This window comes from Passer domesticus, chromosome 3, assembly GCF_036417665.1.
Source record: "Passer domesticus isolate bPasDom1 chromosome 3, bPasDom1.hap1, whole genome shotgun sequence".
Classification (NCBI taxonomy): domain Eukaryota; kingdom Metazoa; phylum Chordata; class Aves; order Passeriformes; family Passeridae; genus Passer; species Passer domesticus.
Window position 1 is genome coordinate 45,367,345 of NC_087476.1, and position 13,902 is coordinate 45,381,246.

The 13,902-nt window shown below is 44.3% G+C and overlaps 1 protein-coding gene across 1 annotated transcript in view; it reads left to right on the forward strand.

Annotated features, from left to right (window-relative positions):
- The window catches only part of FOXO3 (forkhead box O3), an 88,231-nt gene extending 77,321 nt beyond the window's left edge, over positions 1–10,910 (forward strand). The window contains exon 3 of the mRNA XM_064412861.1: positions 6,747–10,910. The gene's annotated coding sequence lies outside the window, so the exon portion shown is untranslated. The remainder of the gene's footprint in view (positions 1–6,746) is intronic.
- The last annotated feature ends 2,992 nt before the right edge of the window (positions 10,911–13,902 follow it).

Below are 13,902 nucleotides of genomic sequence, written 5' to 3' on the forward strand. Positions count from 1 at the left end.
GCCTTTCAGAGGGCCCTCATTGAGCCATATAAATGAATTTGGGTTTGGTTTGGGTTTTTTTCTCTTACAAAAAGGAATAGAGAAAATCAAATTTTTTTCTTGCTTTATTCACTCAGTCATAATTTTTCCCTCTTACTCTGCCTGGGGCCTCTGTTCCTCTCTCTCTACCTGCTTTCCAAAAGCCTGGATAATGCCCTCCACCCACTCAGATAATCATCACCTTGGTATTTCAGAGGCTTTAGCAATAAATAGACATCAGTATTCCCTCACTTGCCTCTATAATACCTTTTATTTTGAAATTAATGGGTCCTTCTCTTAGTCTGGGATTCCCACAACTCTGCACTTTGCTCCGGGGTCTGTCTCACCTGGCAAGTTCAAAGTTCTTTGGCTTTTGCCAAAGAATAATCCCCAAAGAGAGCATCAGGGAAGACTATTCAGGATATGTGCTGCTGCCTGGAAGGTCAGGAGCTGGTGAGCAGTTGCTGCATGGGCAAACATTTTCTCTAGCACCAAAACCCATCCAAGAAGTTGCTTTTACCTGGATTGTTTCAGTGATGTTCAGTGATCAATCCAGTTTACAATGGCATCATGTAGGCAGCAGTGCTGTCAGGGTTAGGCATGGGGTGGAGAAAGGCTGAGCAGGAGCAGGGCAGGAACTTCATGAGTTGGTGTCATAAGCTGAAAAACTCATCTAAGCTGCATCTTCTGAAGGAGGTTTCAATGTGTCATTTATCAGGGTGCCTGTGGGCTCTGTAACAGAGCTGTGCTGGACTCACGTTGACTTATTTGAAAATTACATGTAAAATACCTGACAGGTGAGTTAAAGTCACTCATCTTCCACTAGTATCATCTAGGTCCCACATCTTCTTATTGCGGAATACACAAGCTGCAAATACAACGTCGTGTAATGTTCACACTTGGTGACTAACATCTCTGGTGAAAAAAAATCCTAGGAAACCTAACAAAATGTCTTTCATTAGCCCATATCAGCTTGGACTACTTGCCAGTTTGTTAATTGGTGTTCTGCCTGTTTCTGTGTACAATTCATACTTAAGACAAATTGGTCTGAAGATGGCTTCATGTTTACAACACCATCTAAAAGTGAAAATAGGTAGTCAGAGATCTCCATTTGGGTGGTGTTTTGAATCAGAGAGTTCTGTACAGTTTGCCACAAAGAAAATGATTTTTGTTTTCTGCCAGAAAACATCTGCCCACGAAAGCTGAATTACTGGACTTCTTACGTGATAACCTGTGACTGCCTCAGGATCATAGCTGCACTTCCTTCTTTCTTATTTTCAAAAATGAGGTCTTAGGGATAGGGCTGCCAGGTTTCTTACACAGAGCTAAGGTGGGGCTGCCTGCCTTCAAAAAATCTAAAGGAAGTTCAAGAGCAGCACATTCTTCTGCTCCATTTCTAGTAGGCTAGTGGTTAAGGTGGTGGCACTTGTAACATTTAAATGTTGTTTCTGCCAGCCCAAGTTTTGAAAGGTGGTTTTGTGACTAGCTGAACTCCACACATGCCAAGTTTAGTCTTTGAACAAAAATATCTATGTAGAAAATGTATTTTGTGGGGAGCAGGGATCCCTTCAACTCCAAGGAGGGCCTGCCCTGAGCAGACTCCTCAGTGGCTGGGGACATCAGTGGCACAGGAACAAACTTTGTGCTCATGGCTGCTGGGGAGGAGGAGAGGGGAAATCAGGGCAAACCTCCTTGGGACTGCCCCCCATGAGGTCCCACTGAAGCTGATCAAAGCCCCTTGCATACAGAGGCCAGTCCTGGGCTTGCAGGGATGCTGTGACTTTTGCTGTGTGAAGACAGCAGGAGCTGACACACAAATGAATTGCTCACTCTTTCTGGGAGTAGGGCTTTTTTGTTCTGGTATGTTTTTAATCTGGGTTTATTGTTTGGGGTTTTATTAACCCAGGGAAGAGATCTGTAAAAACTAGGATTGGCTCCACAGGCTTGTGTTGTGAGTGTAAAGCAGCTGAAGCCAAGACAGTGGTCTTATCCTGTGGTTTGGGTGTTCTTCTGTTGGTGTTTTATATAGATGTATTTTTTAGAACCTCATGCTTTGTCATGTGATTCAGCAGCAATAATTAGGCAGAAACTTGCTGTCCCTGCAGATGCTAAGATTACAGGATGACATACTCTCACCAGATGACAGCACAAACTGATATTTTTAGAACAGCCCGCATCAACTGGTCTCCCCAGTGCTTTCCTCCTTGGATCAGCAGTGTTCAGGTTTTGTTCCAGAATGAGTCTTTGCAAATCGTCTGTCTCATGTGAATGAGCCATAATGATTGTTTAGAGCTGCAGATCAGTGTTGGTCCCTCGGTATGTGGTTTGCCTGATAACTCGGCTGGTTACAGGTGGCTTTTCTTTGTTCATTCCTTCCTTTGAGCCAGACTTTTAAATAGCCCCCATGAAAGCATGTTTTCTTGAAGAAGTGCGTAATAAGAGCTCCTTTTTAGAAACATAGCGTCATGCAGCTGGGGAAAGGTCAGGATCTTTTTTTCATATCAATTGGGCACTCGGCCCAGGTGATGAACTGACAGCTGGAGAGGTGCAGGTCTTGTGTTGATGCCAGCCAAAAAAATAGTTGTGGCACCTCACTACAGTTCTGGCCTTTCCCAGGGCACTGGTACAGGATGAGAGAATGATCTGCTGTCTTAAATTACATTTACTTCCAAAATGGTTGTCTCCTATGGTTTGCAGTGTTCCTTGGAAGAAGAGCAGCAACAGAAGGAAAAGAGACACCTTTGTGCCTTACATGCTTATGCAGCTACAAGCACTGCAACATTTTAGCTCCCATAAGTCCTGGTTCTGTGCTGGCATTCTTCCTCTTTCCATCCTTCAACCCTTATTCTCTGCCCCCAGTTCTGAGCTGGGAAAAATCTATTTTTATGAGCAGAATTTAAATAAAAAAAGCAAATTTGCAACATGCCTGAAAGTTCAGGAAATAAAGCCACATTAAGTTGCCAACTCTTTTTTTTGTCCTTGTGCTGTGTCCCCTGACCTCAGTGTTGTCCCTCAGCACCAGGCCATCCTGTGGCATCCTTGTGCAGCCTGTAGGGTGTCACTGTGGCACACCTGCTGTGGCATTGGGATTTGCAATTTTTATTGTGCTTGAAATATAAATCTCGTGCTGTAATTTTGTCATTACAGAAAGACTGGCCACAGTAGTTATCTTTCTTAGTTGTTTTCAAGCAAATTCTGTGTATTTTTCAGTCTTCAGCTGTGAAACCTGAGGCAGAATATTAACTTGTAACCACACGTAATCACGTCTTGCTTTTTGAGCCTACCCCCACTTTGGAGTAGAAGCTCTGTTGCAAGAAGTGATGACAAATCAAAGGGCAGAGGCACCAGAACGAATGCACATCTGTCACTAAAGGACACAAGTTTCCTTGAAAATGTTTGCATCCCAAGTGTCTAGACAGTAAAAGTAGTTACTGGGATTTCCTGTCCCTGGAGAGTTGTTGCCAAGTGGTGCCCAGGGAGACCACTTGTTTTACAGACCTCTAAAGGGTGATACTTTCCAAGATGAGATCCACTCAACAAGCCAAATGAGGAGATCCATGTTAGGCTGCCATACAGAGGAGCTGTGTGTTGGCAGTGCAGATTCTCATACCATAACTGTGTAAAGGAGCACACAGCTTTTCTTCCAACAGAAGACTTTATGTGCTGGTGGCTGTGTTGGCTCACTGATAAACCAGGGCACGTTATCTATGCCCTGCTTTGGGGAGCATTGCCACGTCACCTTTCTGCTCTGAAGAAATTTCCAGTGCTTCATAATTGGCACCATTGGGAATCAAAGGGAGAAAGCAACAGGTGGCAAATGATTCTTCAGAGCTGCTCTGATGGTGCACAAGGTGGCATGGGGCTTGGGAGTCCAGTTACGTGGTGATGTGAGGCAGAGGTGAGGAAATGTTGTTGCTAGAGGGAAATTAGAACTGGTCAGCTTGACCACAGAGTAAAATGAGAATAGCATTTGTAACTGGTCAGTAGCAAGGTAGAGGATGGGAGGGCAGAGAATAGGACAAAAGAAGGGGGCATCTCATCTCCTGCATGACTGTTTGCAAAGCTTTTAGCAGGGCCTGTTGCAACAGGACAAGGGTAATGGTTTTAAACCAGAAGAGGGTAGATTTAGATAAAATAAAAGGAAAGCATTTTTTACAATGAGGGTGCTAAAACACCACAACAGGTTGCCCAGTGAGGTGGTGGGTAACCCACCCCTGAAACTGCTCCCAGCCAAGTTGGGTGGGCTCTGAGCAGCCTGATCTAGTTGAAGATGTTCTTGCTCACTTCATGGGGATTGGACTAGACAATCTTATAAGGTCCCTGCCAGCCCAAACCATTCTATGATTCTGTGATAAATGAAGATATAACTGGCGCACGCGTTTCCCTGCCTTGTTACAGTTTTCATCTCTGTGGGGTAGCTGGCTGCTAACTCAGGGTAAATAGGCTTTTTGTGGTGAGACAGAAAGCAAGACTGTGTGAGTCTGTTACAGACTTTAACAGGGTAATTTGAAGGCAGGCAGGTTAAGACTTTGATCTAGCTCTTTTCATTTTTAATCCATTTGCAAAGTCCATGTAAGCAGAGCTGTGAAAATGGAACATAGTTTGGTTCTGCTATGTGATGCACACCTCAGCTGTGCATCTGTCTCCAAAACGATGGCACTGTCTGAAGTACAGGTCCCACAAGAAAAAATATTTGGCGGTGCCACTTCCACAAAAGATGGTCAATTTAACCCATCCTCCAGGGTTTTTTTCTCATCACTTGGTTTCATAGTATAATGCTGCACATAGATTTTTGATTTAAATGTTAAGCAATACTCTGGTGCTTTATTGGGAGTTTCTGTACTCTTTTACTTTAAATCAATAGCTTTATTCAAAGTCAGCAAGGCTTCTCACACATGCCACAGTTAAGCCCATGCTTAACATAGCTGGCAGCTGCCTGAGAGGGAGCTGACTTGCTGGGCTGTGGCATTTGGGACACGAGCCTTGCCTTCAGAGGATGTTGTGCTTTGGGAAGTCACTCATTTCCAGCCCCCTCTGGTGCTCCGGCTTTAAGAAGTAGAGAAATGGGCTTGCACTTGCTTGAGCTGCTTACGAGCCACTAGCCAGGTTTTACTGGGGGCTGCCAGGCCTGTCTGGGTATCTTCTGCTGACCTTGTTAGGGCCATCGGGGCACAGCAAATGGAGTCATCGCAGGCAGTCACATTAACCAACAGCCAGCGTTAATTTGCCCTTTGAAAATGAACAAATCAATATGTTGATCCAGTCAGAAATCCCTTTATTCACAAAACAGTCTACCCCAAACCCCTCCACATAATTAAGGCTAAAGCCAAATTTTGTTTGGGTGAAATGCACAATCTGTCTGCTCCCTAAGCTGTGCTGAATGAAGTTCTCCCCTAATGGCACAGGGAGCAGCTGTCACGCTGTTGCTTTAATAACCATGAGACAAAATGATTAAATTTCCATCAATCATTCAGCATTATCAGAATAGATCATTTTAATAAATTGTTATCATAGGATCAGTGCCTTGTACCTTAGACAGGAGACAGTTTGAGTGATCCTCCTTGCAGGAGATGCCCGTCCTGGTTAAAGCAGCAGTTCCACTAAATCCAGCATTTTTCATGAGGGTGCCTGCCAGCAGGGTCTTTTGAAAGTAAAGACATTCCTGTAATCAACTCAGTGGCTTTGTGGTTTCAGCCAGTGTCCCCTTGTTCTTGCACTGTATAAAAAAATCATCAATCTTTTGTCTTGGGGAAAATCCTCAAAAGGTAGTAAGTGTGAGGTGTGAGGGAACTAAACCCTGTTTTCAGAAGCCATTTCAAAGCCAGAAGCTACGTGCCCAGCAATACAGATGTCTACCAACTGAGCTTTCTGGGAAAGTGAGAGGATTTCATGAGAAAGTCTAAATGCACATACTTTCCAAAACCCTGTGTCCTGCCTGCCTATATCTCTAAGCCACTGAGTACCTTTAAAACTCTGTCCCCTTGGCCCCCTTGGTTGAAATGTTCATCAGTTTTCAGTGTTTTACCTACTTACCATGTTTCTTCATAGTCATCTCCATGCTGTATCCAAGGTGTCTTCCCCACATTTCTCTCTCCTCAGAGAAGTTTCTTGGCTGGGGAATAAGATAGACCCTAACCCAGTTTTTAAAACCAGCTGGACCCTGTCTGTCGCTGGTGTGTGAGCAGAAAAATGGAAAACTCCAAAGTCCACACTGAAATTCGTGGCTCCTTACTGTTTGTCTTAAGCATTCTCTTCATCTGTCCTTCAAGGGTGGTGGTGGATGTCAAACACTTACAGATTTATTCAGCTTTTTGGTGATGCTGAGAAAAGGTGATCATGAAAAATGGAGAAAAGCTGGAAGATCCTTCATTGCTTCTACCTGGAAATACATTTAACAAATAGACAGTGCACTGGGTTTCTGTAAATCAGACTTGACCGTCATTTTTCATTGGAGAGAGGGTTTTTTCTGTCCTATTTGGAGCAGCTAAGCCATCAAAGAAACACATGAACCTTGGCAAGAGAAAAGTATTTTCAGGCAGGGTCATCTTATTCCTTGCTATATGTTTGAAGCTCCTGGGTGCAAACATGTACCTGAAATGTTCTTCAGTGTAAGCTGTTGTTTTGTTTGGATGTTTGCTTGGTTGCCTTTTTTGTTCTGTTGTTTTTGTTTTTTTTTTTTTCCCCTTTGTGCAGTAATCTCACTGTCTTTTCTTCTTTTTCTCCTCCAGGCCCTCAAACTGACACGAGATGTAGAGAGAGAGAACCCTTTGCCAAATCTGCTGTCAGCAAGTGGACAGTGATACTGTTTACAGCTTACGACCTTTGTGAACCCTGCATTATTTTCCTAATGAAGCAGACTGTTAATAGGCCCTTTACTGGAGTGAAGAACCTACTTTTTTTTTCTCCCTCTTTTTCTTTTTTTTTTCCTTTTTTTTTTTTTGTTGAAAATTGAACTCATTCTGAAGTATGCAAAATCTTCCTTTTCTGGGATGGCCAAGCACCTGCTGTGGAGACAATGTTCAGCACCATCCTGTTGAGAACACACTGTGTAGCCTTTACACTAGTTACTTGTCAATGAGTATGTGGTGTTTCAATATATTAATGGTTTATGGGATGTTTTAAGTTGGCTTTTCTTTTTGGAGGTTTTCCCTATCTGCCCACCCTCCCCCCTACAGCCTCCAGTTTGATTTCTGTAGATTTTTAACCATTTTTGCTTTCTCTCCCTGGGGAATCTGAGGCACTGTGTACATGCATGGAAATGACTGTGACCCAGCACTGCTCAGGTGTCAGGGTTTTCTGAAGGCACAGCGTTTGTTAGTCCCATCAGCCAGCTGGATTCCAGAGAGGGGATGTGCGTGGCCTGTTTGTTTGTTGGGTTGGTTGGTTTGTTTCTTTCTTACTCTTTCCTTAAGTTTAATGGTACACCCCTGTTTTCCGTAAGGGTCAACCCAGAGCTGGTTGCAAAGCAAGGGCAGCTGATGAGTGTTGCCTCTTGGCTCACGAGGACGGACTGACAGCGGGTGCCACTGCCCTGACGAGCTCCGAGGCATGAGCCCCTTTCCTGCCCGCTGGAGCAGGCTGCCCTCCTGCCTTAGGTTAGCAAAGCTGCCCTCACTGCCCAGGGGAGCTGCTGAGGAGATACGGGCTGAGACACGAGGTGGATGCAGTCACCTGTAGAGATGTGTTAGGAAGCACAGAAATTAAAGGAAACCGAGCGGCTGCGCATCGGCAGGTGACTTGCAGTGACAGTGCCAGGAGCTGAGGCACAGATCACTGCAGGGTGTGTTATGGCATTAGTGATCCTGTTTATTTTTGTTGTTGTTGTTGTTTTGGACATATCCTTGATTATTTTTTCCTTCTCATTATGTATAATCCATTGTGGAGGAAGAAGCAGGAGTGGGAATGGCACAATATCATACAAATGGCTTTTCATACGAGTAGATTGTAGCAGGATAAATGACACTGAAAGACAAGGCAGTTTTATATATTTTGCTTCTAAGATTTTCTTTTGTAAAATGAATAATAATTAATAATAATAATGAATAAAAGGTATGGTGCTGTATAGATCCTCTCTATAATCTGGAAAGTTTGATTACTTTTTATTAGTATCTGGGGGGGGAGGGATACAAAAAAAGAGGGGAAAACACCAGTGGTACATAGGAATTTGGTATGAAGAGGTTCTGAATAGGACAGTGTATACATAATTCTCCAAAGCGATATATGAAGTTGTTTTTTTTTCCTTTGCATAAAAGCATTATGCATATAAATATATAAATATATTTTATTATGTACAGAAATGGATCATTATGCATGGATGTTAGGAAAACAAAACTAGCATTTTAACCCAAGGTCTCAGTGCATGAGTTCCCACCGACCCGTGTCCCATGCAATGTGGAGTGACTCCCTCTGGCCACTGCCACCACACATGCACAGTCATGCACCAACACTCACACGCATTCGTGGGCCCTTCCTCACTCCTTACTTTCCAGGTCCCCGAGGTGATTTTGGTGAAACAACGGCTCCCAGTGTGATGGAAGTTTTGGTTTTGTACCGTAGCCCCCATGCTGTTCTCTCATAAAGATGCACCTCTTGGTTTCTCCCCCCAGTTACGACTGTGTAGGCTCTGTGCAGTTGTGGTTAGCATAGCCCTGTAGCATATCAACTCTTTCAAGCAGCCAAGGGTTTATCATTTGCCTTTAAAAAAAAAAAATCTCTTTTCTTTTTACACTGAGGGGTTCTATTTGTTAGCACGTGGCCTAGTTTATTGCATTCATTGGAGCTGGCTGGTGCACATTGCCCATGTCTGTCACCAGCCAGCATCCTGGGATGCTTGTGTGGCACAGCTGGGCACCCTGCTTAACCGAGTCCAGTTGCAGGCAGCTTTTACTGAAATCGGTCAAGAGTTCATCACTGGCCTCCCCTGAGCGTGTGCCATTAGCTCTTGGCTTCCTGGGACACCCCAAAATGTGAGTGTATGCTGAAGGACTTCCCTCTGGTGTTTCTTTCACTGAGGCTTCTCTGCGTTGCTGCCCTGTGGCTGGGCTTGTGCCCCAGCCCCAAGTTTTGGCTGTCAGCAGAGCTCACTCGGTGGCTCCCCGTGCTGAGGTGCAGCTTTTGATCCCTACACAGATGAGCCTCCAGTGAGACTCGTGGTGCTGCCCAAAGAGCCACTGTCACTGACAGATCAGTAAAGCCTGACTCGATGGCGTGGCCAAAGTGACCAAACCCCATCATTTATTTTTTTTCTTGGTTCAGATTCAGTTCTTGTCCAAGCAAAGGAAGGCCTGTTGAAAACTTAAATGAAAAGGCTGCAAATTCTGCTCTGTTCCAGCAACTTAGCCTGCTTGGGTTCAGAGGAACTGCTTTCCACTGGCAGAAATGAGAGACAAAATGATGGCTTGCTCTGTTCAGAAAGTGGAGAAAAAACACTTGGTTTAGAGACAGCCCATCAATGGCAGAGAAGTTTTTTTTTAGAAGAAATAATAAAAGCATTAGTGGCTGAAAGGCTTAACCTGCCTCCCAGCAAAGTCAAGGGGAGCATTTCCATTGGCATGGCTGGGACAGCTTGGGCCCCTGCTTTGGAGAACATCCCAGCACTCACTGAAGAGGGATGGACTTGCCAGCCTCTTCAGTTTGGTTTGGTTTTTATTGCTCAGTTTTGGGGCCAGAATTTTCAAGCAGAAGTGCCTGGTGTCAGGCACCAGACATCGGGGGCTCCAACGTGGTCGCAGGGGACAAGCTGCTCTGCTCTCGTGGCTTCTTGAAGGAAGGGGAGGGGACAGGTCCCCCCTGGCCCAAGGGAAGGTCGTCGCCCTCTGCACCTGCTGAGGTGCCCAGCAAAGGCCGTTTACTCCAGAGGTGCTGAATAAATCTCCCTGAATCCAAAGGGCCAGTTATTTAGGTGTCAGAATTAAGCCTTGGATAGTTAGTTTGGGGAACCTACATTTGGAAAATTTGGCCTTTGAGTCTTTCAACATATTTATGCCTAGAAGTTGTCCTTGTGAAATCATGTAAGGTCAAGGTCACAATTACATGGTTGTCTTTTGAACACTTGGTCTAAACAAAAGCTCTAAAAAGGTGTTATTTATGCAGTTTGTAGTCACAGGTTGGGGCTTGATTTAATGATTTTGTAAAATAAATTTTCTCTTAAGAATAATCAGATAGTAAAACACTGCTTAACTCCAGAAATTTTTGTGCCACTGCTTAAAAAAGTTACCTTTTAGGTCATGTATTTCTCCAAAATTATATCATTGCTTGGCAATTGGTGTCCTGTAAGTGTTTCAAGTACACAATATACCTTTGGAATTGCCAACAGATGCGAAGGGGGACCAGATACATTTCGTAACTATGGGTTGGAAAAAATGGATTGTACATTTGGCTTCACATGTTTAACTTTTTTTTTAAAAAGTTGCATGATTGGAAAAAATATGTATACAGTATCTGTAAAACTGTTTTATCTGTTTCTGTTTCAAGCCATGTAAATTGGAAGAATATTAAATCCACAGCCTTATCGCGCATGGCCGTCTTTACATACCGAAGAGCTGAACAGTTTATACTTTTCATTTGGGCTATCTTGTACTTTCATTTGAAAGCAGACACTCTCACGTTGCAGTCTTACTGAGGATTTTATATTTAAAAAAAAAAAACTAAAAAAAAGGAAACAAAGAAAAAAGATGCTGCCCTGGAGGAATATATTACCTTACTACTCAGAGGTTGGAAGGAAGTTTGTTTTGGAGCAAAACCTGCCCCTTTCCAAATGAAGTAGAGATGCAGTGCTTACTCCACTTGGTGTTAGTAGATATTGCCTTGTGTATTCCATTTTAAATTGTAATCTAGTTTGTAAAAGAGATGGTGACGCATGTAAATAAAGCATAATGGATCTCTACATTGCACATTTGCCTTTGCTGTTTTATTGTGTCACACACAGGACCTGGAGAAGGGGTGACTTTCAAGCAGCAAGTGAAAATGGCTGGTGGGGTGCTTGGGGCTGGGCAGGGGTCCCCAGCCTGCATCCACTAACATTTATCAATCCATATTGATGTGGATCTCGGCCCTTCAATCCTTCAGCTAAGCCTGTGTAGTTTTGGTGGTCAAATAACCCCCAGGGGGGTCATTTACTGCTGCTAAAAAATCACAACGTTCTCTTGAATCTGGGGCAGAGGGGGTTGTCCCCAGGGGTGGCAGCTGCGCGCTGCAGCTGCAGACCAGCTCGCCTGAGCTCTGAGAGAGCCAGTCCCAGCACAGGCCTGTCCAGAGAAGGGTTACAGCCCCCACCATGGCTTGGCTGGGTTTCAGACTGTCTTTGAAAAATGCCTGGAGTACTTGAAACCACCCGTTTGGGATTTGGGATAATGAAACCAGCAGCCTGACTCAGCAGGAAGTTACACTGAGGGCTCTGGCTGAGGCACTGGAGAGCGTGCTCAAAAATGAGAGACATGTCAACAAAAAAACTCTTCTCTCACCCTGATGGGAAGCCAGAGATGTACGTGGTCGTTTTTCAGCCGGAAATTATATTTTCAAGAAAGAGGAGCCTTTCCTCACAGGAGGGAGGGGGTTTTCATTACTCCAAGGGAACAAACTGTGATGTTGTCCATGCAGAGCCCGCAGGAACATTACTCTGAAGTACTGCAGCAATAAAGAGCAGCTTGGGGATATCCCTTGTTAAACACAGCAAGAGCTGTTCAGGTTTTGCTCTAACTAGATAGCCTGAAACATGACAAGACGCAGCAAAGAGTAAATAGCCTTTGACCAGGAGAAAGTGTGCATTAAACTTGGCAGAGTACACTTGTCCTGCAGCAACTACAGCTTCCCCTCACAAACAGGGCTGTTTTCCTTGTTTTTTTCAGAAGGCTTCTCCAACAAGGCTCTGCCAGGGAAGGATTCAGGCTTTCTACCTTGGTATTGCTCCGCTGATATTTGGGACACTGATATTGTGATTGTTTGGCCTAGTGAGGTGCCTTGGCCTAGTGAGGTGCCAAGTCAAAGGGACTCAGCTTTAACCTGAATTTAGGCAGGAGTGGCCACAGCAACGAAGATGAGCAGATCAGCTCCTGAGCAAGTTTTGTGCTGAACCTACTTGGGTCTATTGTGCAATGCCTTAGCTGGGACCTTCAGTTCACACGGCCTTGGAATAGATCATTCTTATCTTTCACAGTACTTTCAAAATAAGTCCAAACATTTTAAAACTTCTCCAAGTTATCCCAGAAGGCAAAAGACTTTTCAAGTTGCTGCTGAGGCTGGTGAGGCAACAGAGAGCTATTTTAGGAGCTCCCCGCCACATATGCTGAGTCGTGAGTTCAGCCAGGCCAGGGAAAACAGTATTTTACAGCTCTTGTTTGGTTACTGCTGCCAAGGAAGTTAGGGGTGCTTTCAGGAAGGCTGAGATAAGTAAATCTGGGAGGTTACCTCTTTTACTGGTTGGAGCCATCATGGCTGGAATCTCCCCCTTCAAAAGGAAGTCTTCCTGGATGAAGTGGAGCCCAAGCCAGATGGAGTAGATACTGCTCTTGCTGGTGCACACATTCATCCCACTGCCAGCAGCTTCTGTGCTGTCTCATGGCATCTCTCTCTGCCCAACCCAGCCCACAGAGCTTTTTTTTCCCACTGCGTCTGCCTGTGGAATTTTTAAAAATGAAAATACATTTATCATATAAGTACAAAGCATAGAAAATTCCACTAGAGCAACAAAAAAAACCAAGTAAGCTTTTAAAAAAAAAATTTTTTACTGTGGTTTAAATCTTTGAGAAACTTTGGAATTGTCTGACAAAAATCAGAATCTCTGGATTGGAATTTTTATTTTTGCACCTGGATTTTCTTTGCATACTCATGACATGAGCAGTTTTGCATATGTCAAAACATTTACTTACTAGAACAAAGTGTTTCCTGCTTTTATTTTTTGATGGTTTGATGGCATACCAAGGACCTGATTTAATCTAGAAAATGAGATAAAATGTCCCAGTTCAGTAGGAACAGCTGGCATGAATGAGGTTAACTGTTGTAACATTCTTTTAATATTACATTATGCCATGCAGGTTTAAAGGTGCCTATGTCCTAAGAGTGACATGGTGAAATGGGGGGAAAACTGTAAAAATACATGACATCTCACAAAAATATTGCCAATTTCCAAGACAAATACAATGCTGATCAGGAGTCTTTTCCCTCAATTTTCACTCTTTTTGAGGCAATACCATAGAACTTTGTTTTTGCTGAAACTTAAAGCACAGAGCAACTCCCACATGTTGCCTTTCCCTGGGGATCAGCCTTCCAGCAATGCTGTGTGCAATGGGCATTGAGGCTGCTGCTGGCACCTGCGGACCCTGGCACTGCAGAATGTCAGAGTTTGGCTCTGTTTCATGCTCTGAGGGCCACTGTGAACCCTCAATTGTCCCATGGCTGGTGCAGCGAGGTGCAGTGCAGGAGGACGGGAAGGACATCAGTGGGAGCAAACACAGCAGATACCAGCACCTTGCTCTGGTGTGTGATAACCTCTCTGAGATTCACCTGCTGCATGGACAGTGGTTCCTTCTGCTGTTCCTAACCACCTTGGAGAAGGATGGCAGTGGTTGCAAAGTGCTAGTTAAGAAATACAGGTGTACTCTACCTCTGACCCCCAAAGCAAAAGATGGAGACAAAGTGTGCATTGGCAGAGTCACCTCAGAGGTGCTCCCTGGAGAGCAGCAGAGGAAGCTGCTCCTGACACCTTCCCCTCCAGGAGGGAGAGGTCCAGGTGTTCCAAGCCTCTGCTGTGAATGACTGGCCTGGTGTTTGTCTTGGATTTGTTGTTTCAGAAGAAAATTCATACTTCACCAGCACTTTATCTTAAATGTCTCTTAGGCTTCTCTTACTTAAGGTTAACCAGGCTTGTACACCATTAACTAATTCATG